At 44.9% G+C, this 27,547-nt stretch overlaps 1 long non-coding RNA gene across 1 annotated transcript; it reads right to left on the reverse strand.

Moving 5' to 3' along the window:
• Positions 1-1,836: 1,836 nt before the first annotated feature.
• LOC118636580 lies at positions 1,837-27,323 on the reverse strand. The gene is made up of 4 exons (XR_004960667.1): positions 27,273-27,323; positions 6,184-6,378; positions 4,988-5,213; positions 1,837-1,886 (listed from the first exon to the last, which is right to left on the reverse strand). It is a non-coding gene; the product is annotated as an uncharacterized LOC118636580 (long non-coding RNA).
• Positions 27,324-27,547: the final 224 nt, after the last annotated feature.

The following is a 27,547-nucleotide window of genomic DNA, read 5'->3' on the forward strand; positions in this document are numbered from 1 at the left end:
TTTCATCTTTTACTATGATTGAAATCAGGAGCCACTGGAGGGCCTTTAGCAGAGATATAGCATTACCAGTCTTACCTCATAACAGGATCACTTTGGCTGCTGTGTCCAGGATACACTGTAGACAGCAAGGTTGAAAGCAGGGAAGTGAACCAAAAGATTATTGTAATAGTGCCCTAAGTTGATGGCAGTGGAAGTGGTGAGAAGTTGTCGGATTCTGAACATATTTTGAAGGTAGAGTCAAAAGAATTTCCTGACACAAAATCCAGATGACGTGAATAAAAAAATTGATTCATTTGACTATAAAAGCATTTCTTCATTCTCATACTGCTTTGATAGCTCATTCTTTTCAAGTGGACCTTTAAATATTAGTTTTTTTTTTTTCAGTCCTTTTGCTAGACTCTCTTGTGTTTTCATTCTATCCTCAATCCTAAGTAAATGTCATACATTCCTAGTGTTGTAGACCAATGAGACAGACCAGACTCAGACTCCGAACTGGGTTCAAATTAAGAGACCTTTATTAGCCGCGTGGCAACTGTCTCATGCTACACAGAGGAGAGAGCAGCCCCAAGCTCAGGGGGTGGGTTGCTTATATAGTTGTCTTAGCCCCTGTTAAGGAATTTGGATTAAGGGTATGCGAGCAAGCAAGCACATACAGAAGCACATATTTGCAGTTAGCTGTTATGCCTGAGGGAACAATCAGTTTCTGTGTACACAAAGCAATGGTTATCCATACAATGCAGTGGTTATCTATTAGCAGATAGTTCTTGCCATTCCCTTAAAATCCAGGGGGCAAGGTCATGTGTTTGTCCTTTACATTCCTCACTGGTGTTAGGGTTAAATCAAATCTTTGATTCTAAAGTGTCTTCAATTTCTTCCATTGTGGCTAGCCTCTGACAGGGAGTGCTAAGAACCATGAACTTAACAGCCTGTACTTTTTCTCTAAAAAAAATGCATTAAGCGATTAATTAGGATTGGGCCACAAGTTAATATTAATAGGAGGAGGAGTAAGGGGCTCGCAAGGCCAATGATAAGAGTAGTGAACCATGGGGACCAATTAAAGAGGTTCTCATACCAATTTTTAGAGGTGGACAGAGCCTGTTCTCGTTCATCTAGTCACTATCTAACTAATTTTATGCTTTCTCTAATAATACCAGATTGGTTAGCATAAAAGCAACAGGTTTCTCCTAAGGCCAAACAGAGAAGAAATAAACTTGTGGAATAATGTTAGCAAAAATACATAAGTCTTTGGTTCCAACGGAAAAGACACAGGGAGTCAGTCCTGAGGCGCAAGCAAACCAAGTCCCGGGGGGTGCAGTTGGGACCCAAGTCTCTTGTGATGAGAGGCTTAATGGGGTTAGGGTAGTAGTGTCCCCACATGAGTCTGCATAAGGGGAAGAGCTTAGGTCATAGTTGCCAATGATGAAGCATGTCCCCTGTCCTTGTAGGACTCCGAGGTCAGGTGGGGGCCTGTACCTTCATAGCAGTGGCTGCCCTTGAGTGCATCTAAATTGGGTAGGTGCTTTACTGGCAATCAGAGTCTGGAAAGAGACTAGGAGGAAACCCTGGAGAGCTTTATCTTCAGGGGATCTTTGGTCCCCTGGAAGGCCCATTGTTTAGGTATTTGCTCAGGGTGTGCTTTCTTTACCCGAGTGTGGTGAATCCCAAATTTCCATCCTGATATTTTCAGAGCAGTGGGCATAGTCAGGATAACAGGAAAAAGGCCAGTCCAGCGAGGCTTGAGGGAAGCAGGCTGATGTTTCTTGACCCAGACCCAGTCACCAGGGGTGAAGTCGTGTGGTGGTATCTGGGGTGTCCCCAGTTGGGGTCTGGTGTCCTTGATTGGCTGTCAGGTCTGTTCTCTCAGCCTCTGGATTGCCTGCAAAGAGCTGAGGAAGTTATGGTTACCTAGGTTGGCTAAGACCTTGTCCCCAATTTGGGGTACAATAGGGGGAGGTTGGCCAAACATGATTTCAAATGGGGTGAAACCCTTAAAATAAGGGGCACAGCGCACATGAAGGAGGGCAAAAGGAAGGAGCCTTACCCAGTTATCGCCCGTCTCAAGGTGGAGCTTAGTTAACATTTCCTTTAATGTCCTATTCATTCTTTCTACCTGTCCTGAACTGTGAGGCCTGTAGACACAATGCAATTTCCAAGTAATCCCTAAAGCTTTAGCTAACAATTTTGTGGTTTTAGCAATGAATTCTGGGCCAGTGTTGGACCCCAGAGCTAGCAGGATGCCAAATCGGGGGACTATCTCAGAGAGCAGTAACCGGGCTGCCGTGGTTGCAGTTTCAGTCTTGGTAGGAAAAGCCTCAGTCCAGCCAGAGTAGGTATCTATGAAAACAAGCAGATATTTATAGCCATATTGGCCAGGGGTGGCCTCAGTAAAGTCAATTTTCAAGTGGTCACCAGGAGCTGTGCCTCGTTCTCGAGTCTCGAGGTCTGTTGTTTCCCAAGGGTGAGAGTTGACTTGGGCACAGGTAGGGCATCTCCTTATTTCAGATTCTATCCATCTGTTGAGGTTTAGAACATAAAAGTCCCAGGCTATGAGACTGGAGAGTGTAGTCTTGCCAAGGTGGGTGCCCTGATGGAGCTGAGAGAGCGCTCTCAGCCCAGGGCCGCAGGCAAGAGGATCCTCCCTTCGGAGAGAAGCCTCCAGCCTCGAGGCCCCTGGTTACAGTTGAGCCTTCGTCCAAGTTCTTCCTCCTCTTGGGTATAGGAGGGCTCCTTGCGGAGGCTTTCCCCTAGAAGGGCTGGAAGGATCTCCAGTAGCCCCACTGGTCTTAGGGCAGCCTCCTTGGCTGTCTGATCAGCAAAGGCATTCCCCTTAGCTTCAGGGGTGTCGGAGTTCTGGTGGCCCTGGCAGTGGATAATAGCCACTTTTGTTGGTAGCCAAATGGCCTCTAAGAGGGCAAGAATTTCTTCTTTATTTTTTTATCTGTTTCCCTCCTGAGGTTAGGAGTTCCCTTTCTTGGTAGAAGGCCCCGTGGACATGGGCTGTGGTGAAGGCATAGTGGCTGTCAGTGTAGATGTTTACTGACTTGCCTTTTGCCCATCTTAAAGCCTGAGTGAGAGCAATTAGTTCAGCCCTCTGAGCTGAAGTCCCGTGCCCTAGTGCCTGGGCCCAGATGACCTTGTCTTGTGTGACCACTGCCACTCCCGCATATTGGACTCCTTCCCGGATGAAGCTGCTCCCATCTGTATAGAGAGCATGCTCTGGAGTTGGGAAAGGGTTTTCAGTTAGGTTAGACCTCAGGTTAGTTAGAGTCTCAAGAATGTCTGAGCAATCATGAAGGGGAGCCTGAGGGTCATCGTCAGGTAGCAGGGTGGCCGGGTTGAGGGCAGAGGTCTTCAGCAACTGGATTCGGGAGGAGTCAAAGAGGATTACCTGGTATTGGGAGATCAGGGCATTAGACATCCACCGATCTGGAAGGCTCCTGAGGAGAGCCTCAACAGAGTGTGCCCCAATAATCTGGAGGTCTTGCCCTAGGGTTAGCTTGGATGCTTCTTTAACTAAAATAGCAATAGCTGCTATGTCTCGCAGGCAGTTGGGCCAGCCAGAGGCTACCGAATCTAATCTCTTAGACTCTTAGATAAGTAGGCAACTGGTCTCTTCCAGGGCCCTAATGATTGGGTTAGGACTCCTTTGGCAATGCCTCCAGTCTCAGAGACGAAGAGCTAAAAGGGTTTAGCGATATCAGGCAGAGCTAGGGCTGGTGCAGACCTTAAGGCCATTTTCAGTTTCTCAAAGGCCTGTTGTTCTATCTCAGTCCAGATTAAGGCATTGTCCTTTCCCCCTGTGCTGGTATAGAAATGCTTAGCGATCTTGGCAAAGCTAAGGATCCAGAGGGGGCAGTACCCTACAGCCCCAAGAAATTCCTGAGCCTGTCTCTTGGTCGTGGGGGTAGGGATTTTTTTTTTTTTTATCCTCACCCGAGGACATTTTTCGATATTTTTTTCAGATAGAGTGGGAGGGAGAGAGAGAGAGAGAAACATCGACGTGAAAGTGACACATCGAGTGGTTGCCACCCACACGACCCAACCAGGGCCGGGGACAAACTGCAACCAAGGTACGCGCCCTTAGTGGGAACCGAACCCAGGTCTCTCAGGACCGCAGGCCAACGCTCTAACCGCTGAGCCAATCCGGCCAGGGCAGGGGGTAGGGATTTTTATGACCACCTCTATCCTGCTATTGGAGCGCGACCGTTTTCCTTCTTTGAGTTCATAACCTAGGTAGGTCACGGTGGTGGTGCATAATTGAGCTTTCTTGGCTGAGACCCCATACCCTAACTGTTCTAGCTCTAGAAGGAGTGCCTTCGAGGCCTCCTCACATTCAGGAAGAGAAGCGGCTGGTAGAAGCAAATCATCTACATACTGTAGCAGGGTGACATGTTGGTACATTTCCCAGAACAGTTGAAGGTCCTTGCTTAAGGCTTCAAAATGCCAGCTTCTCTGAGTCTATTAATATGTCTAGTTTGGCTTTTATGGAGATCGGGTATTGGCAGATGAGGTCCTTAGGTTTCTGTTGGGCCCCCTTCTTAGGGCAGTCCTTTTTCCAATGACCATATTCTTTGCAGTAGGCACATTGGTTAGGGTCAAGAAGTGGCTGAGATTGTTGCCTAGGTCTTTGTGGGGTTGGCCCTATGTTTTTAGGCCTATTTCCCCATTGCCCTTTTTGATTCTCTTGAAGAGCCGCTATGATTACTCTTGTGACTTTTTTTGTACTGACCCTTTCTGGGTCGTCCTGGTTATTAAATACTCTCTGAGCTATTTCAACTAATTCACTAAGATTCTTTCCTTCAAAACCCTTTAATTTCTGCAGTTTCTTCCTAATGTCTGGGGCCGACGGGGTGACAAAAGCAATATTAATTGCCTGTCTATTCTCAGGGGCCTCCGGGTCTAGGGGAGTAAAGAGGCGATAAGCCTCCATGAGACGTTCAAGAAGGGCCGCTGGAGATTCCCCTGCGGTTTGAACAGTCTCGCTTACCTTAGACAGAGTAGTTGGCTTTTTGGCTGCTCCGCAGAGGCCCTGAAGTAGAGATCGGCGATACTAGTAGAGATTATCTTGATCAGTGTTCGGGTCCCAATTGGGTTGGGTACTTGGGAGGTAGGCTTCTATTTGGGCCAGATCTGTGAGGGGTTGGCTGTCTGGCCCAAGGATGGATTTTGCTGCCTCTGTGGATCCTGTTCCTCTTCTTGGAGGTGAACAAGACCTGCAACAATTGCTGACAGTCATCCCAAGTGGGCTGATGGGTATGGAAGACTGTCTCTAGGAGAGAGATTAAACCTTGGAGTTTATCAGAGAAGGAGGGGTTCTGTTGTTTCCAGTTATACAGATCGCTAGTTGAGAAGGGGACATAAAGCATGAAGGGCCGAGTCTGGTCTCCACCTGGTGGTGAAGCAACCTGACGGAGGGGCAGGATGGCAGCCGAGGAGTCTGGCGCCTGTGGAGGAGGGTTAGAAGGGGTGCTGCCACGTGTATGGGAAGGACTGAGTGGCTGAAGGGCTTCAGCAGGTGGCAGAGACCGATTAGGGGGTGGCTCCACAGGGTCAGTGAAGGGGTCTTCTGGGGGACCTGAAAGAACAGGGTAAAGCCTTTGGGAGGGAGTAGAATCCGAGGGCTTCTGAGGCTTCTGCGGAAGCTGGGCAATTAAAATTTTCTCCCTATTAGGGCACAAATATTTCTTAATATAATTAGGCTTGTCAGTAGCTAGGTCAATCCAAACATTGATGTAAGAAGTTTGGTCTGGGTGTCTGGGAGTCCCGTAGATGATGCCTCAAACTGCAAACAAAGAGCTTAAGTCAAAAGTGCCCTGGGAGGGCCAATTGACCCGGAAAGTGGGCCACTCCAATTCGCACAAAGTGCGCAAGAATCCAGGGTCTGCTGAGATGCTATAACCTGAAGTGCGCTTGGAAAAGTCTGAGAAGTTATTAAGGAGACATTGAAGAGAGGGTCCTAGGTCCTGAAGGTCCTTGACCCATTCTGAAGAACATAGGCCGGCACAGCACAGAAACATACAACACAAAACACAAAAGGACAAACAAATAAGACAGAAAAAAAACGAGACAAACCAAACTGGGGCCAAGAGCGACGTCTCACTATGGCCCTGGGGCAGGATCTCTGTGCTGCGTCCAGCAGATCTACTTCCCCTCACTCTGCAGAGTTTTCAGAAACAGACTTACCTGAATGATATCCCGTCTGCCAAACCGAACCTGGGCCCAGGGTTTCCAGATGCTCTCTAGATGGATTTTGGAGTGGAGACAATTCCCAGGGCAGAATGGCATCTGGGGCGGAGGAACATCTTCTCGGAGGCCTTCCCCCAGACCACCTGTCCGCTCCTGGGCTGGACCTGTCTCCCGGAGTATGAGGAGGTCAACCTGCCAATGTGGGGGACCTTGTTTGTCTATCTCGCTGGGGCCTCCGAATGTTGTAGACCAATGAGACAGACCAGACTCAGACTCCAAACTGGGTTCAAATTAAGAGAGTTTATTAGCCGTGTGGTGACTGTCCCATCCTACACAGAGGAGAGAGCAGCCCCGAGCTCAGGGGGTGAGTTGCTTATATAGTTGTCTTAGCCCCTGTTAAGGAATTTGGATTAAGGGTGTGCGAGCAAGCAAGCACATACAGAAGCACATATTTGCAGTTAGCTGTTATGCCTGAGGGAACAATCAGTTTCTGTGTACACAAAGCAATGGTTATCTATACAATGCAGTGGTTATCTATTAGCAGATAGTTCTTGCCATTCCCTTAAAATCCAGGGGGCAAGGTCTTGTGTTTGTCCTTTACACTAGGGTGTTCCCTATGTTAAATATACCTATGACTCCTATGTCAAATCTCACCATTGTACTTCTCAGTGTGCATATCATCACACTTCCTGTCTGACATTACCACTTGGCTGCCTCAAATACATTAACACATTGCCTTGTCAAATATGTATTGGGTACCTATTATGTATTAGCCACTATGGTAGAGACTGTTGTATATTGGTTGAATAAAATGGACTTGGTCCCTGTCCTCGTGAAGCTGACATTCCAGTGAAAGTCTGTGTAAGAAAATAATAAAACAAAATTTAAAAATAATGAAAACTGCTATGAAGAAAACAAGTTGTAATAGAAAATAACAAGAGGACCCCGGTGGCTACCCAAGTTGAGGTGAATCTGCGGGAGCCGCTGCTGTCCTTACTGTCCGCGCCGTCCCTACCGTCCCCTCCACTGTCCTGTTCCCGTTCCTGCGCGGCTCCCCCACCAGCCAGGATGCTGGAGGAAGTGGGCGAGGTGCTGGAGAACATGCTGAAGGCGTCCCGCCTGCCGCTCGGCTTCACCATCTTCCTGCCCGCCACCATGTTGTTAAGGGTGGCGCTGCTGCTGCTCACTGCCCATGCGGCACGAGTTCACCGCCTAGTGGATGCAGCAGTACGACCTGTAGGGGCAGCGCTATGGTGTGTGGACCCTGACCTCCCTTCTGGACCTTCCCTGGGTCCCCGCCTCTCTCAGCCTCTCCTTCATCCCACCGGTTGGCTTCTGGCCCAGCTGGCGTCCTCAGCCTCCAAGCCGAGGTGCCCTCTTCCGTCAGCCGGGTCTTTGCTCCCTGGATTCTAGGACCCTCCGCTCCAGCCTATCCAGCTGCCAGACCCTTAACTAGACCCAGGCAAGTCAGAGCCTGGATACCTAGACCTCCACTAGGTCCCCCAGCTCTCTTCTCAGTGCCCTAGGAACCACCCCCCAACCCCACCTGGAGCTGGCTCCCACATCTTCCAGTCCCTGACAAGGGCTACCTGTCTCAGAACCCTCAGACTCTCAGGCCAAGCACCCCTTGCTCCTAGGCCCCTGGGTCACCTCCAATTACCAGCTGGGCCAGAGTTGCGTTGCACAGGCTCCCTCCCCTGGACACCACCCTGGTGCCCATCATCACTGGGTCATGCTCTGGACCCAGAGCTTCCACCTCTGGCCTGGTTGATTTGGAAATGAGCCCCTCATCTCCAGGTCTGCCAGGAGCTGCCCAACGTGGTATTCCAACTGGCCCCTGGTCTCCACACCCCCTCGGTGCTCTGTGCAGCCTTCGCATTCTGCTCCTCTCAGGACTCCAGAGCACAGACTGCCAACCAAAGCTTGGCCCCATGTCAGGGCCCATTTCCCTCCAGGTCCTAGGCTCTCACTGGTTCCAGCTCATGAGCTGAATTCCTCACCGTTCTTTAGCTAGACTCTCCTTTCCCTAGTTTAGTCTCCATTCCTTTAGGTTCCTGAGGATCCCTTGGACCCCATATCTTGACCTCTCCTTTGGTACAGACACCCTCAGCTCACCTTCCTCACCCCCAGCTTCCTGGAACTCCACTTGCTCCCTCTCTCTAGGATTTCTGTATCATCTCTGACCCCTGGGCCTAGATACTACACAACTTCTTGTTACTCACTCCTGCTTCACCTGCCTGTGGTGGTTCTGACCCCAGTGCCCAAGTCATCTTAAATTCCCTTGTCTCTTCCTAGCCCTATAGCTGCATCTGTTATTTCAGAACTTTCTGGCCTCTAGTTTCTCTTCTAGCCTGGTGCCTCTGGTACCCCTGGTGCCCCCAAATCAAAACCTAATTTTCTGGCTGCTCTCTCCTCTGCGTAGGATGGGACAGTCGCCGCGCGGCTAATAAAGCTCTCTTAATTTGAACCCCCCCCAAAAAAAACAACTACTTTTCTCATTAAGGAGCCCCCCTCCAGTCCTCCTAGTCCCTTCATCTCTGAGGGGTCTGCCTCAGTTCTTTTAGATTGTCCTCTGCTGTTAGACCATCTCAAGCCCAACCTGAGACCTCTGACCCACCTCCTCCCCCCAAGCCCCTGCCAGGCCTTTGAAGATCTTCAAGCTCTGGAGACTTGTCCACTTCCTCTCAGATCCCTCCTACCCACAAAGTTATGTTGTTTCTGTTCAGAACAGTTGTTGTCAACCCAGGGGTCATTGGGTGATGTCTTTATGATTGTCACACTGGGAGTGCTCCTGGCTTAGAGTGGGTGGGGGCCAGGAATATTGCTCATCAACTCACAGTGCCCAGGACAACCCCACACAGAGAGCGACCTGGCCTCAGTTATCCAGCCCCAGTGCTGAGGGGAGAAACAGTGCTGAGGGGTTTCAGTGATGGTTCTGAACCCGAAGCGTCAGGTTCCAGAGGGGTAGGGGTGGGGGACTAGGAGCCCCTAATGTTGTGGGCACGTTTCTATGCATTGATATTCTCCTGGAGGAAGGTCTTTATCAGTGCTGTGCAGTGGAACTTTCTGTGACTATCGATGGGTTCTGTGTTTTCACTGATACAGGAGCCACCAGGAACAGGTGGACACTGGGCACTTGAGATGTGGCTCATGCAACAGAATAAGGTGATTTTTAGCATTGTTTAATTGTAATAAAGTCAAACAGTCAATGTGGCTAATGGCTGCCATCCTGGAAAAAAAAAAAAGGAAGAAAATAACAAACATATATGTTTATGCAATTAGAGGAAACCTATTTAACGGTAGTCACAGAAGATCTCTCTGAGCTAGTAACATGGAAGCTGAGAGTTCAAGAATGAGAAGTAAGAGAAGATGAAGAAATCAGCCAAAGAATACATAGCCCATGGATAAGGACAATAGTGTGGTGAAGGCCAGGGGAGGGGGCTGGGACTGGGTGGAGGTGGGCAAAGGAAGGGAGAAAATGGGGGACATCTGTAATAGTGTAAACAATAAGTAAAATAATAATAATAAAGAATGAGAGAACTTCTGGTCAAGATGGCGGTGTAAGTAAACGCGGTATCGTGCCCTCCCACAACCACATCAAAGTTACAACTAAACTACAGAACAACCATCATTCAAAACCACCTGAAATCAAGCTGAATGGAAGTCCTACAACTACGGAATTACAGCAGCAGCCACATCCAGACTGGTAAGAGGGGCGGAGGCGGGAGGGGCGGCGCGGTGGGCTGGTCCCACACCCACGTGTGGCAGATAAAAATCAGGAGGACACCTCAGCTGGGAAGGTCCTTCCTGAGGACTGAGGGGTCCCCGTCCCACACCAGGTGCCCCGCTCAGGGTTCCAGTGCCAGGAAGAGAATTCCCCATAACTTCTGGCTGGAAAAACCAGTGGGAACTAAGGCTCAGGGAAGCTGAGGCGGCTGGATACTCAGGCAGCTCCTTAAAGGGTCCGCGCACAAACTTATTGGACTCTCTCCCTCTAAGCTTGGAGGGGAGGCAGCTTGAGGGGCACCAGAGACATATAGGGAAGAACTGAGCTGTTTGGCACTGGAGCGAGGGCTGGAGAGGGGGCTTTCTCCAGGACAAACGTGCTGTCAGAGGCCTTTGTTCCTTTGGTGAGCCCTTCCCTGGGGCGGCAGACAGAAGCCACATCTGGGACTCCAGCAACCTGGATCACACTGGCAGCTCCGCCCTGGTGACTCCCTGAGGCCCTGCCCCGCCCCACCCAACTATCAGGCCCACCCAAGCTTTTGCCACTTGCTTCTCCATAGGATTGGCCTGTCTTGGATCCTGCTTCAGGTTTTTCCTAAATTCTTTCAATCGAGCAGCATCTGGTCTCAGGTAGCCCCATACCGCTTGTTAAGTAATACACTGAAACAAACACAGGGAGGCAGCCAAAATGAGGAGACAAAGAAACAGGTCTCAAATAAAGGAACAGAACAAAACCCCAGGAAAAGAACTAAGTGAAATAGAGATAAGCAGCCCTGGCCAGTTTGGCTCAGCCGTTAGAGCGTCGACCTGCGGTCCGGAGAGACCTGGGTTCGGTTCCCGCTAAGGGCACATACTTCGGTTGCAGTTTGTCCCCAGCCCTGGTTGGTCGTGCGGGTGGCAGCCACTCGATGTGTCCCTTTCACGTTGATGTTTCTCTCTCTCTCTCTTCCTCTCTCTCACTCCCACTCTATCTGTACAAAAGATAGAAAAATGTCCTCGGGTGAGGATTAAAAAAAAAAAATAGAGATAAGCAACCTAACAGAAGCTGAGTTCAAAATACTGCTTATAAGGATGCTTAATGAACTTAGTGAGAACCTTAGTGAACTTAGTGAGGGCCGCAAGAGCATAAAAAAGGACCAGTCAGAAATAAAGGAGGCACTAACTAAAATAAAGAATAGTTTACACAGATTCAATAGTAGAGTAGGAAAGCCAAGAAGCAAACCATCGATTTGGAATATAAGGAAGCAAAAAACGCTCAATCAGAACAGCAAAAAGAAAAAAGAATCCAAAAAAAATGAGGATAGTGTAAGGAGCCTCTGGGACAATTTCTACCGTGCCAACGTTCTCATCTTGGGGGTGCCAGAAGGAGAAGAGCGAGAACAAGAAATCGAAAACCAGCCCTGGCCGGTTTGGCTCAGCGGTTAGAGCATCGGCCTGCGGTCCGGAGAGACCCGGGTTCAGTTCCCGCTAAGGGCACGTACCTCGGTTGCAGTTTGTCCCCGGCCCTGGTTGATTGTGCGGGTGGCGACCACTCGATGTGTCCCTTTCACATCGATGTTTCTCTCTCTCTCTTCCTCTCTCTCCCTCCCACTCTACCTGAACAAAAAATGGAAAAATGTCCTCAAGTAAGGATGATAAAAAAAAAAAAAAAGAAATCGAAAACCTGTTTGAAACAATAATGGCAGAAAACTTTCCTAACTTGGTGAAAGAAACAGACATACAAGTCCAGGAAGCACAGAGAGTTCTAAACAAGATGAACCCCAAGAGGCCCACACCAAGACACATCATCATCAAAATGCAAAAGGTTCAAGACAGAGAATCTTAAAAGCAGCAAGAGAAAGGCAGCTAGTTACTTACAAGGGAGTTCCCATAAGGCTGTCAGCTGATTTCTCAAAAGAAACTTTGCAGGCCAGAAGGGAGTGGCAAGAAATATTCAGTGATGAAAAGCAAGAACCTACAACCAAGATTACTCTATCCTGCAAAGCTGTCATTTAGAATCGATGGCCATATAAAGACTTTCCCAGACAAGAAAAAATTAAAGGAGTTCATCACCACCAAACCATTATTATATGAAATGATGAAGGGTCTTTTTGAAGAAAAAGATAAAATATATGAACAAACAAAATGACAATGAATACATATCTATCAACAATGGAATCTACAAACAAAATGAACAGGTAGAACAGAAACATTCTCATAGATACAGAGAACATTTTGTTGGTTGCCAGATGGGAGGGGGGCTGGGGGAATGGGTGAAAAAGGTGAAGAGAGTAAGAGGTACAAATTCATTGCTAGACTGACAAACCTCAAAGGGAAAGGGGTTGGAAGGGGGGTGGGAAGAAATAAACCAAAGAACATATGCATAACCAATGGACACAGACAATAGTGTGGAAAAAGGCGGGAGGGGGGCGGGAGTGGGGAGGAGAGGGTCAATGGGAGAAAAATGTGGAACATCTGTAATACATTTTACATTCAACAATAAAGATTAAAAGAAAAGAATGAGAAGTAAGAACTCATGGAAAGAACTGCATGATGGACATTCTAGATAATAGCAACAACATGTGCAAAGGCTCTGCTGAAAAAAGAATTTGATGATTTAGGGAAAATAATAACAAGTGATCTATGTAGTTGTAAGGTTTAGAAGCTGTCAGATCATCCAAGACCTTATAAGTCATGGATAGGATTTGGGGGGGGGGGGGGTTTATGCTAAGAACAATGGGAAACCACTGAAGGGCTTTAATTCAGGAGAAAACTTGAGCTAATTTGTATTTTTGAAAGCACATTAGTAGCAAGGTGGAGAATGAGTTATAAAGTGGCAAGCATGAAAGATATAAGACTACTTAGAAGTTTTAAGGCAGTATTCTAAGTGAGATATGACATGGTTTGGACTAGGGTTGTATAGATGATTGTGGAAATGGAAAAGTGTGTATAGATCAGAAAGACAGAAAGTTGAAACAACACAGAATAGGCCATAAACTGGAACCTTGTGCTGAAATGCCTCGTTTGAAGCACAGCTCTGCCACTTCCTAGCTGTGTGAATTTGGGGAAAAAATCCATGATTTCTCTGTGCCTCCACATTTACAAAATGAAGGTAATAATAGTACTTATAGAAAGTGTCAGAATTAAATGTGTTAATATATAAAACACAATACATTTATAACATTTCTAGAGCATAGTAAGTGTTACATTAAGTGTTAGCTATCATATTGATAATGGGTGGGATATGGAGAGTGAGGGCGGAATCAATGATGAAGCCAGGTTTCTGGCATGAGGTACTGGATGTCTTTTTGAGACACTAGGGAGATAAAACCTTAGTCTTGGGTGAAACTAATAATTTATTTTCTCCATGTCTACTGGGAAAAGTCATACAATTGGGCAGAATAAGTGTATTATAGATCTGAAATGAGACCACAAATCTCAAATGAGACCTCAATATTGCCCAGTAATTTGACTTCATACCCTTTGGTCAATTCTCTCTCCAACCTTCCAATATATATATCTATATATCTATATCGATATAGATATAGATATAGATACACACACACATAATATATCCACTGTTCTCTAACCTCCGACCCTGGTACCACTTCCCTCTTGCTCCCACATTCCAATACTTGACCCCAATTCTTATTTAATAGAGAAAATAGAAGCCATTAGATAGGAACTTCCTAATCTTCTGGTTACCAAACATACATATTTACTCATCCTATCTTCCTTTCCTTCTGCTACATAGGACTGTGGTTCCTAAAATGTAGTTAGTTCCCCAGAATAGGCTCTGCCTGGGAACTTGCTAGAAATGGAAATTTGCAGCCCCCCACTTCCATACCTATAGAGTAACAAACTCAGATGGAGAAAAGGGTAGCAATCTGAGTTTTGACAAGCTCTCCAGGGAATCTGGATTCACAATAAAGTTAAATGAGCATACCTTTCTTGTTACCTTATTTGCCCAGGGTAGTATGAATATAGGCAGGGTTTCATAGAATTGTTAGTGACTGGGAAAAAAATGGAAACAACTTAAATGACTATTAATAGAAGAATGCAAAATAAATTATGATATACTCATAGTATGTAATATCTGTAATGCACCTGCTAAAATAACGTACTTCATTCTATACAGCGTGTAGTATAATATGATGTGTAGAATCATTCCATATATCACATAGTATAACATAATGTATAAAAGGAAGACATACATATTGCCTATGCATACATGAAAAGGGGCTCAGTATCACGAATCATCAGGGAAATTCAAATCAAAACCACAATGACATATGATCTCACACCTATTAGAATGGCAATTATAAAAATGACGAGAGATAACAAGTGCTGGTAAAGATGTGGAGAAACGAGAACCCTTGTGCACTCTTGTTGGCAGCAATGTAAACTGGTCCAGCCACTATGGAAAACAATATGAATGCTCATCAAAAAATTAAAAATAGAACTAACATGTGATCCAGCAATTCTTTATCCAAAGAAAACAAAACCATTAGAAAAGACATTTGCACCCCTATGTTCATTGCAGCATTATATACAATAGCCATGATATGGAAGCAAACTAAATGTCCATGGATGGATGAATGAATAAAGAAAACGTGAAATCTTGCCATTTGGGACAACATGAATAAACCTTGAAGGCATTATACAAAGTGAAATAAGTCAGACAAAGAAAGACAAATGCTGTATGATCTCAATTATATATGGAATCTAAAAAACAAATATATCCATGCAAAAAAATATCCCTCCAAATACAACAAAATAAATGGAGTTCATGGATTATAGAGAACAAACTGGTGGTTGCCAGAAGTGGAGAGTGGGTGAAATGGATGAAGGGGGTTAAAAAAGTACAAATTTCCAGCTGTAAAATAAGTCCTGGGGATGTAATGTACAGCATGGTGACTATAGTTAATAATACTGTATTGTATATGTAAAAGTTGCTAAGAGAGTAAGTCTTAAAAATTTTCATCACCAGAAAAAAATATTTGTAACTATGTGTGGTGTGGTGATGGATGTTAACTAGACTTATTGTTATATGGGATCATTTTGCAATTTTTCCATGCAATTCAGGGGTATATGTGTACCCTTTTGATAACAAGTTGATACTGTTGCAGAAATATGATTCTCAATCAGAAACTCTACAGTACCAAGGGAAAAACTAAAAGTCTTCACTCTCATAACATCACAGAGTATATAAATTACAGGAATAATTATTCAGATGAAAAACTTAACTCTCAAAGTGTTTAAATGTGTAAAATTATGCTATTTGAATGGCTGCTTTGCTATATGAAAGTGGTAGGTATAGATAGAAGATCTAGATTTAACAATTGAGTATTAGGGGAGGCAGATAGGATTCTAGTACAGTATGAAAGGGACAAATCAGAGGTATACATAGGGTTCAGTGGGAGCATATATAAGGGGAACTTAATCTAACTCAGTGTGTTTGTGGGGGGTGGTATATGTATGAAGTGGAGGGCTGTCTAGGGAGATCTGCTGGGAAAAGTAACATTCACTTTAAGGGCTGAAATAGACAAGCAATATTTTAGCCAAGCAAAAGGTAAAAAAAAAAAGGATGACAGAGTCAGCAGAGCATTACTAACCAAGGAACAGCACAAATCAATTTGTTCAGAGTCTAGAGAGAATGACTTCTTAGTGTAAATGAAAGTAGTTCATTGAAGCAGGATCAGAGGGTGTAGTGATTGTGGGAGTGGAGCTCCTGTTCTTCCCTGCTTCCCCTTGTTGAAGTTTGATGCTGGAGAGGTGCATGTGTAGATTTAAAAAAAATTTTTATTTTGAGATAATTTTAGATTTACACAAGCATTCAAAAATAGTACAGAGAGGTCTGGTATACGCTTTACTGAGTTTCATTTAATATTAATATCTCACATAACCATGGTATAATGAATGGTCAAACTAAGAAATCAACAATGGTACGCTATTGACTAAACTATAGGCTTTTTTGAATTTCACCATTTTTTCCCCACTAAAGTCCTTTTTCTGTACCAGGATCCAATCCAAGACCTCATATTGCATTGAACTGTCCAGTGAAGGTATTAAAAGAAGAGTGTGATGCAATTAAGTCTGCAATATTTATTTGAGAGAAACATATTTAGATTTTGGGGAACTGGGGGGAAAAAAGTGAGTCAAGGTAGAAAACACCAGGGATAAGCTAATCTGACCCTGTTGGCACACTGTGAAAGGTATGATGTGGTCCCTGGAGATGACACACTGGCTCACCAAGACACATGAGTTGCATTTTTGATGTTCAAATATACTGATTTAGAAATATGGCTTAAATAGACATGATTACACTGGATCACAGTATTCCTTTGTTCCACTACTTAATTTTGGTATGTACCCACTGAAGTGACGTAAAGCTTGTTTAGAATTGTGGGAAAATATTAACTATTAAAAACCTAGTAGTGCCCTGGCAGGATGGCTCAGTTGATTGGAGTGTTGTTCTGTATACCAAAAATAGTTTTGAGATCAATTCCCTGCTAGGGCACATACCTAGGCTGCCGATTCAATCCCCAGGGTTGGGGCTAGTGTGGGATGGGGCTGTGGGGCCTGGGGAACCAATCAATGTTTCTCTCTCACATCAGTGTTTCTCTCCCTCCCCCCCTTCTTTTCTCTCTAAAAAGAAAAATCAATAAAAACATATCTTTGGGTGAGGATTAAAAGAACAAAAACATATCTTTGGGTGAGGATTAAAACAACAACAACAATAATAATAATAAAAATAAAGCCCTGGCTGGGTGGCTTAGTTGGTTGGTGCATCCTCCCATACACTAAAAGGTTGCAGGTTTGATTCCTGCTCAGGGCACATACCTGGGTTGCAGGTTTGATCCCCTATTGGGGCGAGTATGGGAGGCAACCTATCAGTGTTTATCTCTCACACTGATGTTTCTCTCTCTCTCTCCTTTCCTCTCTCTAAAAATCAATGAAAAACATCCTCAGGTGAGGATAATAAATAAATAAATAAATAAATAACCTAATAGTTACATTAGTCTGTTTTATTTTTATTTATTCTTTATTGGTTTTTAGAGAGAGAGGAAGAGAGAGGGAGAGAGGGATAGAACCATCAATGAGAGAGAACATTGATTGGTCGCCTCCTGCATGCCCCACACTGGGGATCAGGTCCACAACCTGGGCATGTGCCCTGACTGGAAATCAAACTGGTGACCTCTTGATGCATGGGTTGATGCTCAACCACTGAGCCACACCAGCCGGGCTACATTAGTCTGTTGCATACATTTTCTTTAACGTGGCCCAAAGCACTAACTTTTGTGTAGTGCCATTCTTTGTGTTTCTTTCCTTTTACAAAATTGTTCCAGTGACACTGCATATCACAAATTTTTCTCCATGCACTATTGTCAAAGGTAGCTCTCAACCTGAGATTCATATGCTTCACTCAATAGTTTACTTGTTTTTACCCTGAAATATTCATAGTTGATATAGTTGGAAATTTAACAACTATAAATGAGTTTATTTTTGATTACCAAACATTTTTTTCACATCCTTTTAATATTTGAAAACCATATTTGATATCAGGGACCTGCTTCCTAGCCTCAACTTCCTCATCGATTAGCTGTGTGATCTTAGGCAAGCAAATTAACTTCTCCTGGCCTCTGTAATCTTACATAAAAAACTACCTTGTCTACTGCACATGATCATTAGGAGGATCACGTGAAATCATGGATGGGCAAAAACTTTGCCAACTCTACTGGTACATAAATAAATGGAGTGTTATTCTTGTTATCTACACTTACTCTCATCTTTTGATCATATCTTGTTTTGATTTCTAAATGAGGTAAAATATATAAAAATGCCTATAACAGTGTATGTTATGTGGTATTTATTTACCCATCTTTTTATTTGTCTGAATCATACTATGCTCTTGTTAAGTGCCCAAATTTGTACTGGGGGTGTGAAGATAAGGAAGAAATGGATCCTGTGCTCAGGAAGTTTACTTTCAACAGAGGGAGAGAGACAAGTAAGCCAATAAAATGAATAAAGTGTTCTTCACTTTTCCACCAAATACCCCTAATGGCACAGGATGGAGAACCCATATCTCCCTGAAGTTTGGTGCATAGTCTACATTAAGAAATTAATTTATTTGAATTTTACCTTTTAAAAGCCTTGCAAATTGAACTTCCAGTCAAGATGGTGGCATAGGTAAACCTGGTATCGCGTCCTCCCACAACTACATCAAAATTACAACTAAACTACAGAACAACCATCATTCAAATCCGCCTAAAATCAAGCTGAATGGAAGTCCTACAACAAAATTAAAGAAGAAGCCACATCAAGACTGGTAGGAGGGGCGGAGGCATGGATGGGCTGGTCCCACACCCATGTGTGGTGGATAAAATCAGGAGGACCTCCTCAGCTGCAAAGGTCCTCCCTGAGGAGCAAGGGGTCCCCATACCACACCAGGTCACCAGCTCAGGGTTCCAGTGCCAGGAAGAGAAGTCCTCATAACTTCTGGCTGTAAAAACCAGCAGGAACTGAGGCTGAGGCTGCTGGAACCCCAGGCAGTTCCTCTTAAAGGGCCCGCATTGGAACTTACTTGGACTCACTCCCTCTGGGCTCCAGCACATGGGAAACAACTTGAAAGGCACCAGAGACAGACAGGGAAGAACTGAGGTGTTTAGCATCAAGGTGAGAGTTGGAGAGTCAGCTTTCTCCCTGACAGACATGCTGGTGGAGGCCGTTGCTCCTTTGGTGAGCCTTTCCCCCATGGGCAGCCGAACAGGAGCCACATCTAGGAATCCAACAAACTGGCTCACACTGTTTGCTCTGCCCTGGTGATTCCCTGAGGCCCTGCCCCACCCAGCTTTCAGGCCCACCCAAGCTGTTCCCAGTGGCTTTACCATAGGAATGGCCGGTCTTGGCTCCTGTTTCAGATTTTCCTAAATGCTCTCAAAAAGGCAGCATCTGGCCTCAGTGAGCCCCATACCTCTCACTAAGTGGCCCCAGGCCCAGTACTAGGAGCAGCCAGCCTTCATTCACAACTTGGCTTTGCCAGAGTACCTCCAAGCCCAGCACAAGAAGCAGCCATTTGCAGACCACTTTGTAGCTTATTCCTGGTGGCCCTGCGTAGAACACAGGCAGTGGATGACCTTGCCCTAGAGCCAGCACACCCAGTGGACATCTTCAGACCATGTTGAAGAACCACCATCCAACCACCTCCACAAGTGACACACTCAAGGAATGAACTCAGTGGGTACCAGAGCCCTGCTGAAGTAAGTCTTGCTGTATGTGGTGGGCCCCTGCAAAACTAATCAGCCAAGGTAATTAGAGGTTGGGGGATAGTGGGCACAGCCTGTCCTTACACCTGATCAGCCTGAGTAAAACCCTCACATTGATATGCCAACAACAATCAAGACTCAATTACAACAGAAGGGTGTAAAGTCCATATGAGGGGTGCACCTCAAGGGCCCAGTGGGTGACCAGGGAGGCTGTGCCACTGGACCTACAGGATATCTACTATAACAGGCCACCCTCATAAGCCTAGGGGACATAGCAACTCTACCTGACACATACAAACAAACACAGGGAGGCAGTCAAAAAGAGGAGACAAAGAAAAATGTCCCAAATGAAAGAACAGAACAAAACTGCAGGAAAAGCACTGATTGAAATAAAGATAAGCAATCTAACAGATGCAGAGTTCAAAACACTGCTTATAAGGATACTCAAAGAATGTAGTGAGGGCCTCAAGAGCATAAAAAAAGGAGCAGTCAGAAATGAAGGATGCACAGTTAGAAATGAAGAAGACACTAATTGAAATAAAGAATAATTTACAGAGATTCAATAGTAGAGTAAGTAAAGCCAAGAAGCAAACCATCGATTTGGAATATAAGGAAGCAAAAAACACACAATCAGAACAGCAAAACGAAAAAAGAATATTAAAAAAATGAGGATAGTGTAAGGAGCCTCTGGGACAACTTCAAGCATACCAACATTTGAATCAATGGTGTGCCAAAAGGAGAAGAGAGAGCAAGAAATTGAAAATTTATTTGAAACAATAATGACAGAAAACTTCACTAACTTGGTGAAGGAAACAGACATACAAGTGCAGGAAGCACAGAGGGTCCCAAACAAGATGAATCCCAAGAGGCCCACACCAGGACATATAATTATCAAAATGCAAAAGGTTCAAGACAAAGAAATAATCTTTTATTTATTTATTTATTTATTTATTTTATCCTCACTGGAGGACATTTTTCCATTCTTTGTTCAGATAGAGCGGGAGGGAGAGAGGGGAAGAGAGAGAGAGAAACATTGACGTGAAACGGACACATGGAGTGGTCGCCACCCTCACGACCCAACCAGGGCCGGGGACAAACTGTCACCAAGTTACATGCCTTTAGTGGGAACCCTGTAGACCACAGGCCGATGATCTAACTGCTGAGCCAAACCAGCCAGGACACAAAGAGAGAATCTTAAAAGCAGCAAGAGAAAAGTAATTAGTCACCTACAAGGGAGCCCCCATAAGACTGTCAGTTGATTTCTCAAAAGAAACTTTGCAGGCCAGAAGGAAGTGGCAAGAAATATGGAGAGTGATGAAAAACAAGAACCTACAACCAAGATTACTCTATACTGCAAAGCTATCATTTATTTATTTATTTTTAAATTTTTATTTATTTATTAATTTTATTTTTGTTACAGATATTTCTCCCTGTTTACCCCATTGACACCCTCCTCCCCATCCCCCCTGCCCCGTCCCCGGCTTTGTTGTTCATGTCCATTGGTTATGCATACATGAATATAAGTTCTGTGGTTTATCTCTTCCCTCCCCCCACCACCCCCTCTTCTGAGGGTTGTCAGTCTGTACCCTACTTCCATGTTTCTGGGTCTACCCTATTCCTCAGACTGTTATGTTCATTATATTCAACAAATATGCAAAGCTATCATTTAGAATTGATGGAAAAATCAAGAGTTTCCCAGACAAGAAAAAGCTAAAGCAGTTCATCACCACCAAACCAGTATTATATGAAATGCTGAAGGGTCTTCTTGAAGAAAAAGAAGATTAAAAATATGAACAATAAAATGGCAATAAATACATATCTATCAACAATTGAATATACAAACAAAATGAACAAGCAGAACAGAAATAGACTCATTGATACAGAGAATATTTTGTTGGTTGCCAGATGAGAGGGGGTTTGGGGAATGGGTGAAAAAGGTGAAGGGGGGTGGGAAGAAATAAACCAAAGAATGTATATGCATATATGCATAACCAATGGACACAGACAACAGTGTGGGGAAAGGCAGGAGCAGGGTGGGAGCGGGGAGGAGGGGGTCAACAGGGGAAAAAGGAGGAACATCTGTAATACCTTCAATAGTAAAGATAAGGTAATAAATAAATAAATAAATAAATAAATAAATAAATAAATAAAAGCCTTGCACATTTTGCCCTGCTGGTATTGCTAGGTGGTTGAGCTTGGATCCATACACCAAGAGGTCACCAATTTGATTTGCAGTCAGGGGTCAGGGCACAAGCCCAGGTTGTGGACTAAATCCCCAGTGCAGGGCATGCAGGAGGTGGCCAATTGATGTTCTCTTTCACTAATGTTTCTATCTCTCTCTCCCTAAAATCAAAAAAGAAAAATAAATGAATAAAAGCCTTGAAAGTTTTGCATTCCACACCACAATGTAGTCCCATTTATGTTGTTGTTGCTTTTATTACTCATCAACCAATCAAACAAGTAGGATTTATTTGGAAACATAAGGCTAATTTAATATTTGAAAATCAATGTAATGTATCATATAATAAAATTCAATATCCGGTCATGATAAAAGAAAAAACTTTCAGCACTCTAGGTAGGGAAGGGTACTTTCTTAACCTGATAAAGGGCAGTTGTACAAAGCCTATAGCTAATATCATACTTAATGGTGAAAGACTGAATGGTTTCCCTCTAAGATGGAGAAAAAGGCAAGAGTGTCCACTCTCACCACTTCTATTTAACATCATATTGGAAATTATAGCCAGTGCAACAAGGCAAGAAAAAAGAAACAAAAGGCATACAAATTGGAAAAGAAAAAATAGAATTGTCCCTATTTGCATACAACATGAGAAAGTGTACAGGGCTGGCCAGAGGTGGCAGGTAGGCCTTACTCAGGAAGAGGTCTTCAAATTGGTGCATGGGGGAGGGGAGGCCTTGGTGTTGAGGAAATCTAGACCTGCCTGTCAGAGGATATGCACAAGGCTGCCCTGGGACTTCTGCATCTTGTAGAGGGTAGTAGGAAGTCAAAAGACAAACGCCTAGGGCCACCTTGACCTCTCGGCCCAACAGGTGGCTGGAGCTGGTGACAATCACAAATTGGTGACATCAGGACTGTGTTTTGTTGTTGAAAAGGGAATGTACCATTTGGTGATGCTTCACTTTTTGATATCAACAGATAAGGTCCTGCTGGGCAACATTGGGATTATAGAGGATGAATGATGATGAAGGCCAAAAGGATCATGAACATGCTGACTACTGCTCTTTCCTCTTTCTCATCTCTCTATTGTGTCTTCAGAGGGGTAGTGCTGGCATCCTGTAAGTGGCCTGGGTGGCACAACTGCCCCAAGAAGTGCCAACATTCCATGGTCCCCTCACTTGATGAGAGTCCTCCTGCTCCTCAGGCTGCCCAGTCCCACAGCAGTCCTGACCTGTCCCATCCTAGTGCAACCACTAGATGCCTGGGCCCAGGCCTAAGAGGCTGGCAGAGCACCCTATTTATTTTAACATATAAACTTTTTCATCCTAAGCAGACCAGAAAGCTGTGGTAATGCAGTGGTGAAACACAAGAGTTTTCAAGCTCTGGTTACCTCCAACCGTGATCATTCTCATGCTTCCTAGCTCCCTTTTCCTGTTCTCCAAATCTTTACATGGGTTTCTTCAGTTCTTTAGGTAAATTTCAGTCTTTTCACTCTCACAAGTCCCCTAATTCTGATTGTTCGTACATTTTCTCCTTTCATTTTTCTTACTTTTCCAACCTCTCTAGTCCAAGCCTTCACTTGCTACATATATACAGGCTTCTGCAAATGGCTTTGTCCTTTCTTGAATCAGAACCTGACAATCATCGGAACTCAGACCTCTTGGAAGGAGGGAACTTGGGCAGATAGGCACTAAGGAAGGGGCACAAGTCTCAGCATAAACAAATGACCTCTTGTTCTCTAAAGTTCTGAGACACAGGTAGAAAAATAAGCTCTTCTGCTGTCTTTGTCCTACAATACCGACAATACGCTCTAGGTCCTAATACAAGCACTTTGCATTATAGGACAGCACAAGGAGCAGAAGGTAGGGGCGACAAGGATTCTAACAAAGATTGTAAAATAAGATCCTTGCCCCTAAGATAAACTTACTTGCCAAATCTAAGAGAAACTCCCTTTCTCCCGGGCTCTTCTTTAGTCTTATCCCCTTCCTTACTTCTTGCTCAGACCTCCACTAGCCAATAGAAATATAACACGAGCCACAAAAGTAATTTTAATTACTTATTTTTTGTAAGTGCCCCTAGCGGGAACTGAACCCAGGACTCTCTGGTCTGCAGGTTGACGCTCCAACAGCTGAGCCAAACTGGCCAGGGCTACAAAAGTAATTTTAAATGTTCTAGTAGCCACAGTTGAAAAATAAAAAGCAACTGCTGAAATGGATTTTAATGTTTTAACTTAATAAACCCAAATATTATTATTTCAACATGTAGTCAATATAAAAAATGGAGAAGTTTTTGCATTCTTTTTACTGTGCAGAGTCTTTGAAACCAGTGTGCATTTGACATTTACAGAACATTAATTTCGGACTAGCTGCATTTCAAGCACCTAACAGCCACCAAACTGGGCCTCAAGGCTCTGGAATTCCCCCTCTTCTCCCTCCTCGCCTCACGGCCATTCCCCCCGCCCCAGCAAGAAATAAAGATGGCGGGGGCGGTAATCCTACTAATTTAGGGCTGAGAAAGGCAAATTCGGGAGGACGGAACACCCTGGGATGCTGAAATGTTGAGACCTATAACACAGCCTCCCCTCCATCTCCGCACCCCCCAGCTCTGCGTTACAGCACTGAAGGCAGTGGGTGAAGCACCCCCTAAACCCCAGGAAAGTGCCTAGCTCGGGTCGGCGGGGTGGGGGAGGGGCTGGCCGAGGCGGTCGGGGTAGAAAGTGCGGCACGGACCCACACGCACAAGTACTGTGAGTACATACAAACCCAGCCAGGCACCTAGAAACCGGGTTCCAAGCCAGTGTGTCAACAGAATAAGTGGCCTTCCGGGGAGTTTTGTTCCTACCAGTCGACTCGGCTCTTCCCTGTCCACCGTTCTTCCTTGTTATTTCCGCTTCTCCCCGCCACTGGTTCGATCTCGCTCATGAAGTGTGTCCTGAGCGCTAAGCCAGCTCCTAAAATGAGTACTGGTGGTTTCCAACCTCTGCCCACCCCTTCCTGGACTGAGGTGGCTGCTGGGGCTGTTCCAGGGGCTTCAGACCGCCCGCTGCCCCACATTATACCTCCCCGGGTTGGCTCCAGTCAACTATTTCGAGGCAGACCAAGGTGAGGATAAGAAGAAAGAATGGAGATGTGAGGGGAGGGTTTCAGGCAGGGGCGACTGGCACACCGGGAAGACCTGAGTCGGAGACTCTTTGACTCGAAATGGGGTGCCAGAGCCTTCTCTGTAGGTATGTCTCAGGGTCTCAAACTCGTAGCCTCTCACTTGGCGGACCCTGATCGCTCTTTTTCTCTGATCCTCTTTCCCTGGCTTTAGGCCCCTTTCCCTTCCTCTAGGTTCCTCCAACTCCCTCTAAGCTCCTCCTCCTCCTTCACAGTTCCCCCTTTTCTCTTTTTCTATGAGTATAAGCTCTTTCCCTTCGGTCTCTGCTACTCCCCTTCCCCTCACTCTCAGCTCCCTACTTCCTTTCCCTTTTCCCTCTAGGCTTCACCCATCCCCTAGGCCCTGCCCTCTTCCTTTATCTTGGTCTCTCCGTTTCCCATTGGCAGAAAGGATAAACTGTGTGGTAAATATTGAGCTACATATGAATAAATACTAGGAAGAAAGGAGAAAAAGACTGAGATTGAATAATTTGACAAATATTTGTAGAGCTTTAACTAGATACCAGTCACTGTTCCAAGTGTGTAGAATATATCAGTGAACAAAGCTGACAAGGATATCTAGTTTTATGGAGTTAAATTTGTGTGGGTACAATATATTTCAAAGTGAATTCTATAATATGGTAGATAGCAATAAATGCTATAGAAAAAGTAGAGCAAGATAATGGACTACAGGAATGATAGTGGGTGGGGGTGGGTAGATCAGGGTGCCAGCATGGTTAGGTTGTGGTGAGAGCCCTCTTCCTACCTTACACACAGCCATTTTTGTGTGTGTGTGTGTGTCCTGACATGGTGAAGAGAGCCTTGGTTGCTTTTTCACCACCCTCTCAGCTCCTTCTCAGGCTCCCTCCTGAGCTCTCCTTCTTCCTCTTTGCTCTTCTCTCTCTACCCTCCCTATTGGATATTCCTCTCTTTCTTAGCTCCTCTTCATCTTTCTTCCTTCTCCCTCTGTGCTCCTTCCTCTCCCTCTCAACATCATCTCTATCCTTTTCCCTTCAACATTCCCTATTGTCCCCCTCATACATTTTTTCTTTCAACACTCATACATTCATGTGGTCTTTCTTAGGTACATCCCCACCATGTTTCTGTTACTCCTCACTCCTGTCGCCTCACACTTTTACAGCCTTAATTCTATTTTATTTTTATTTAAGTCATTTTTAAAATTTTTCGATTATAGTTGATATACAATATTAGTTTCAGGTGTACACCCAGTGATTAGACATTATATCAAGTACTAAGTGATCATCCTGACAAATCTTGTACCCATCTGGCACTATACATAGTTACTAGAATATTATTGGCCATATTCCCTATGCTGTACTTTATAACCCCATTACTATTCTCTAACAACCAATTTATTTTTAACCCTCACCTAAGGACATGTTCATCATCCCGTATGCACCCTGACTGGGGAGCAAACCTGCAACCTACATATATGCCCTGACTGGGAATCAACCTGGTGCACAGGATGATGCTCAACCAACTGAGCCACACTGGCCAGGGCTAACCTTTTGCATTTTAATTATGATGTGTCTTGGTGTGAGCCTCTTTGGTTTTATCTTGTTTGGGACTCTCTGTACTTCCTGGACTTGTGTTGTAGACCAATGAGACAGACTAGACTCAGACTCCGAACTGGGTTCAAATTAAGAGACCTTTATTAGCCCTGTGGAGACTGTCCCATCCTACACAGAAGAGAGAGCAGCCCCGAGCTCAGGGGGTGGGTTGCTTATATAGTTGTCTTAGCCCCTGTTAAGGAGTTTGGATTAAGGGTATGCGAGCAAGCAAGCACATACAGAAGCAAATATTTGCAGTTAGCTGTTATGCCTGAGGGAACAATCAGTTTCTGTGTACACAAAGCAATGGTTATCCATACAATGCAGTGGTTATCTATTAGCAGATAGTTCTTGCCATTCCCTTAAAATCCAGGGGGCAAGGTCATGTGTTTGTCCTTTACATTCCCCACTGGTCTTAGGGTTAAATCAAATCTTTGATTCTAAAGTGTCTTCAATTTCTTCCATTGTGGCTAGCCTCTGATAGGGAGTGCTAAGAACCATGAACTTAACAGCCTGTACTTTTTCTCTAAAAAAGTGCATTAAGCGATTAATTAGGATTGGGCCACAAGTTAATATTAATAGGAGGAGGAGTAAGGGGCTCGAAAGGCTAGTGATAAGAGTAGTGAACCATGGGGACCAATTAAAGAGGTTCTCATACCAATTTTTAGAGGTGGATAAAGCCTGTTCTCGTTCATCTAGTCACTGTCTAACTAATTTTATGCTTTCTCTAATAATACCAGATTGGTTAGCATAAAAGCAACAGGTTTCTCCTAAGGCCAAACAGAGAAGAAATAAACTTGTGGAATAATGTTAGCAAAAATACATAAGTCTTTGGTTCCAACGGAAAAGACACAGGGAGTCAGTCCTGAGGCGCAAGCAAACCAAGTCCCGGGGGGTGCAGTTGGGACCCAAGTCTCTTGTGATGAGAGGCTTAATGGGGTTAGGGTAGTAGTGTCCCCACATGAGTCTGCATAAGGGGAAGAGCTTAGGTCATAGTTGCCAATGATAAAGCATGTCCCCTGTCCTTGTAGGACTCCGAGGTCAAGCAGGGGCCTGTACCTTCATAGCAGTGGCTGCCCTTGAGTGCATTTAAATTGGGTAGGCGCTTTACCAGTGATCAGAGTCAGGAAAGAGACTAGGAGGAAACTCTGGAGAGCTTTATCTTCAGGGGATCTTCGGTCCACTGTAAGGCCAATTGTTCAGGTATTTGCTCAGGGTGTGCTTTCTTTACCTGAGTGTGGTGAATCCAAAATTTCCATCCTGCTACCTTCAGAGCGGTGGGCATAGTCAGGATAACAGGAAAAGGGCCAGTCCAGCAAGGCTCGAGGGAAGCAGGCTGATGTTTCTTGCCCCAGACCCAGTCACCAGGGGTGAAGTCATGCAGTGGTATCTGGGATATCCCCGGTTGGGATCTGGTGTCCTTGATTAACTGTCGGGTCTGTTCTCTCAGCCTCCAGATTGCCTGCAAAGAGCTGAGAAGGTTATGGTTACCTAGTTTGGCTAAGA

The sequence above is a fragment of the Molossus molossus genome, unplaced genomic scaffold, assembly GCF_014108415.1.
Source record: "Molossus molossus isolate mMolMol1 unplaced genomic scaffold, mMolMol1.p scaffold_m16_p_2, whole genome shotgun sequence".
Taxonomy (NCBI): Eukaryota; Metazoa; Chordata; class Mammalia; order Chiroptera; family Molossidae; genus Molossus; species Molossus molossus.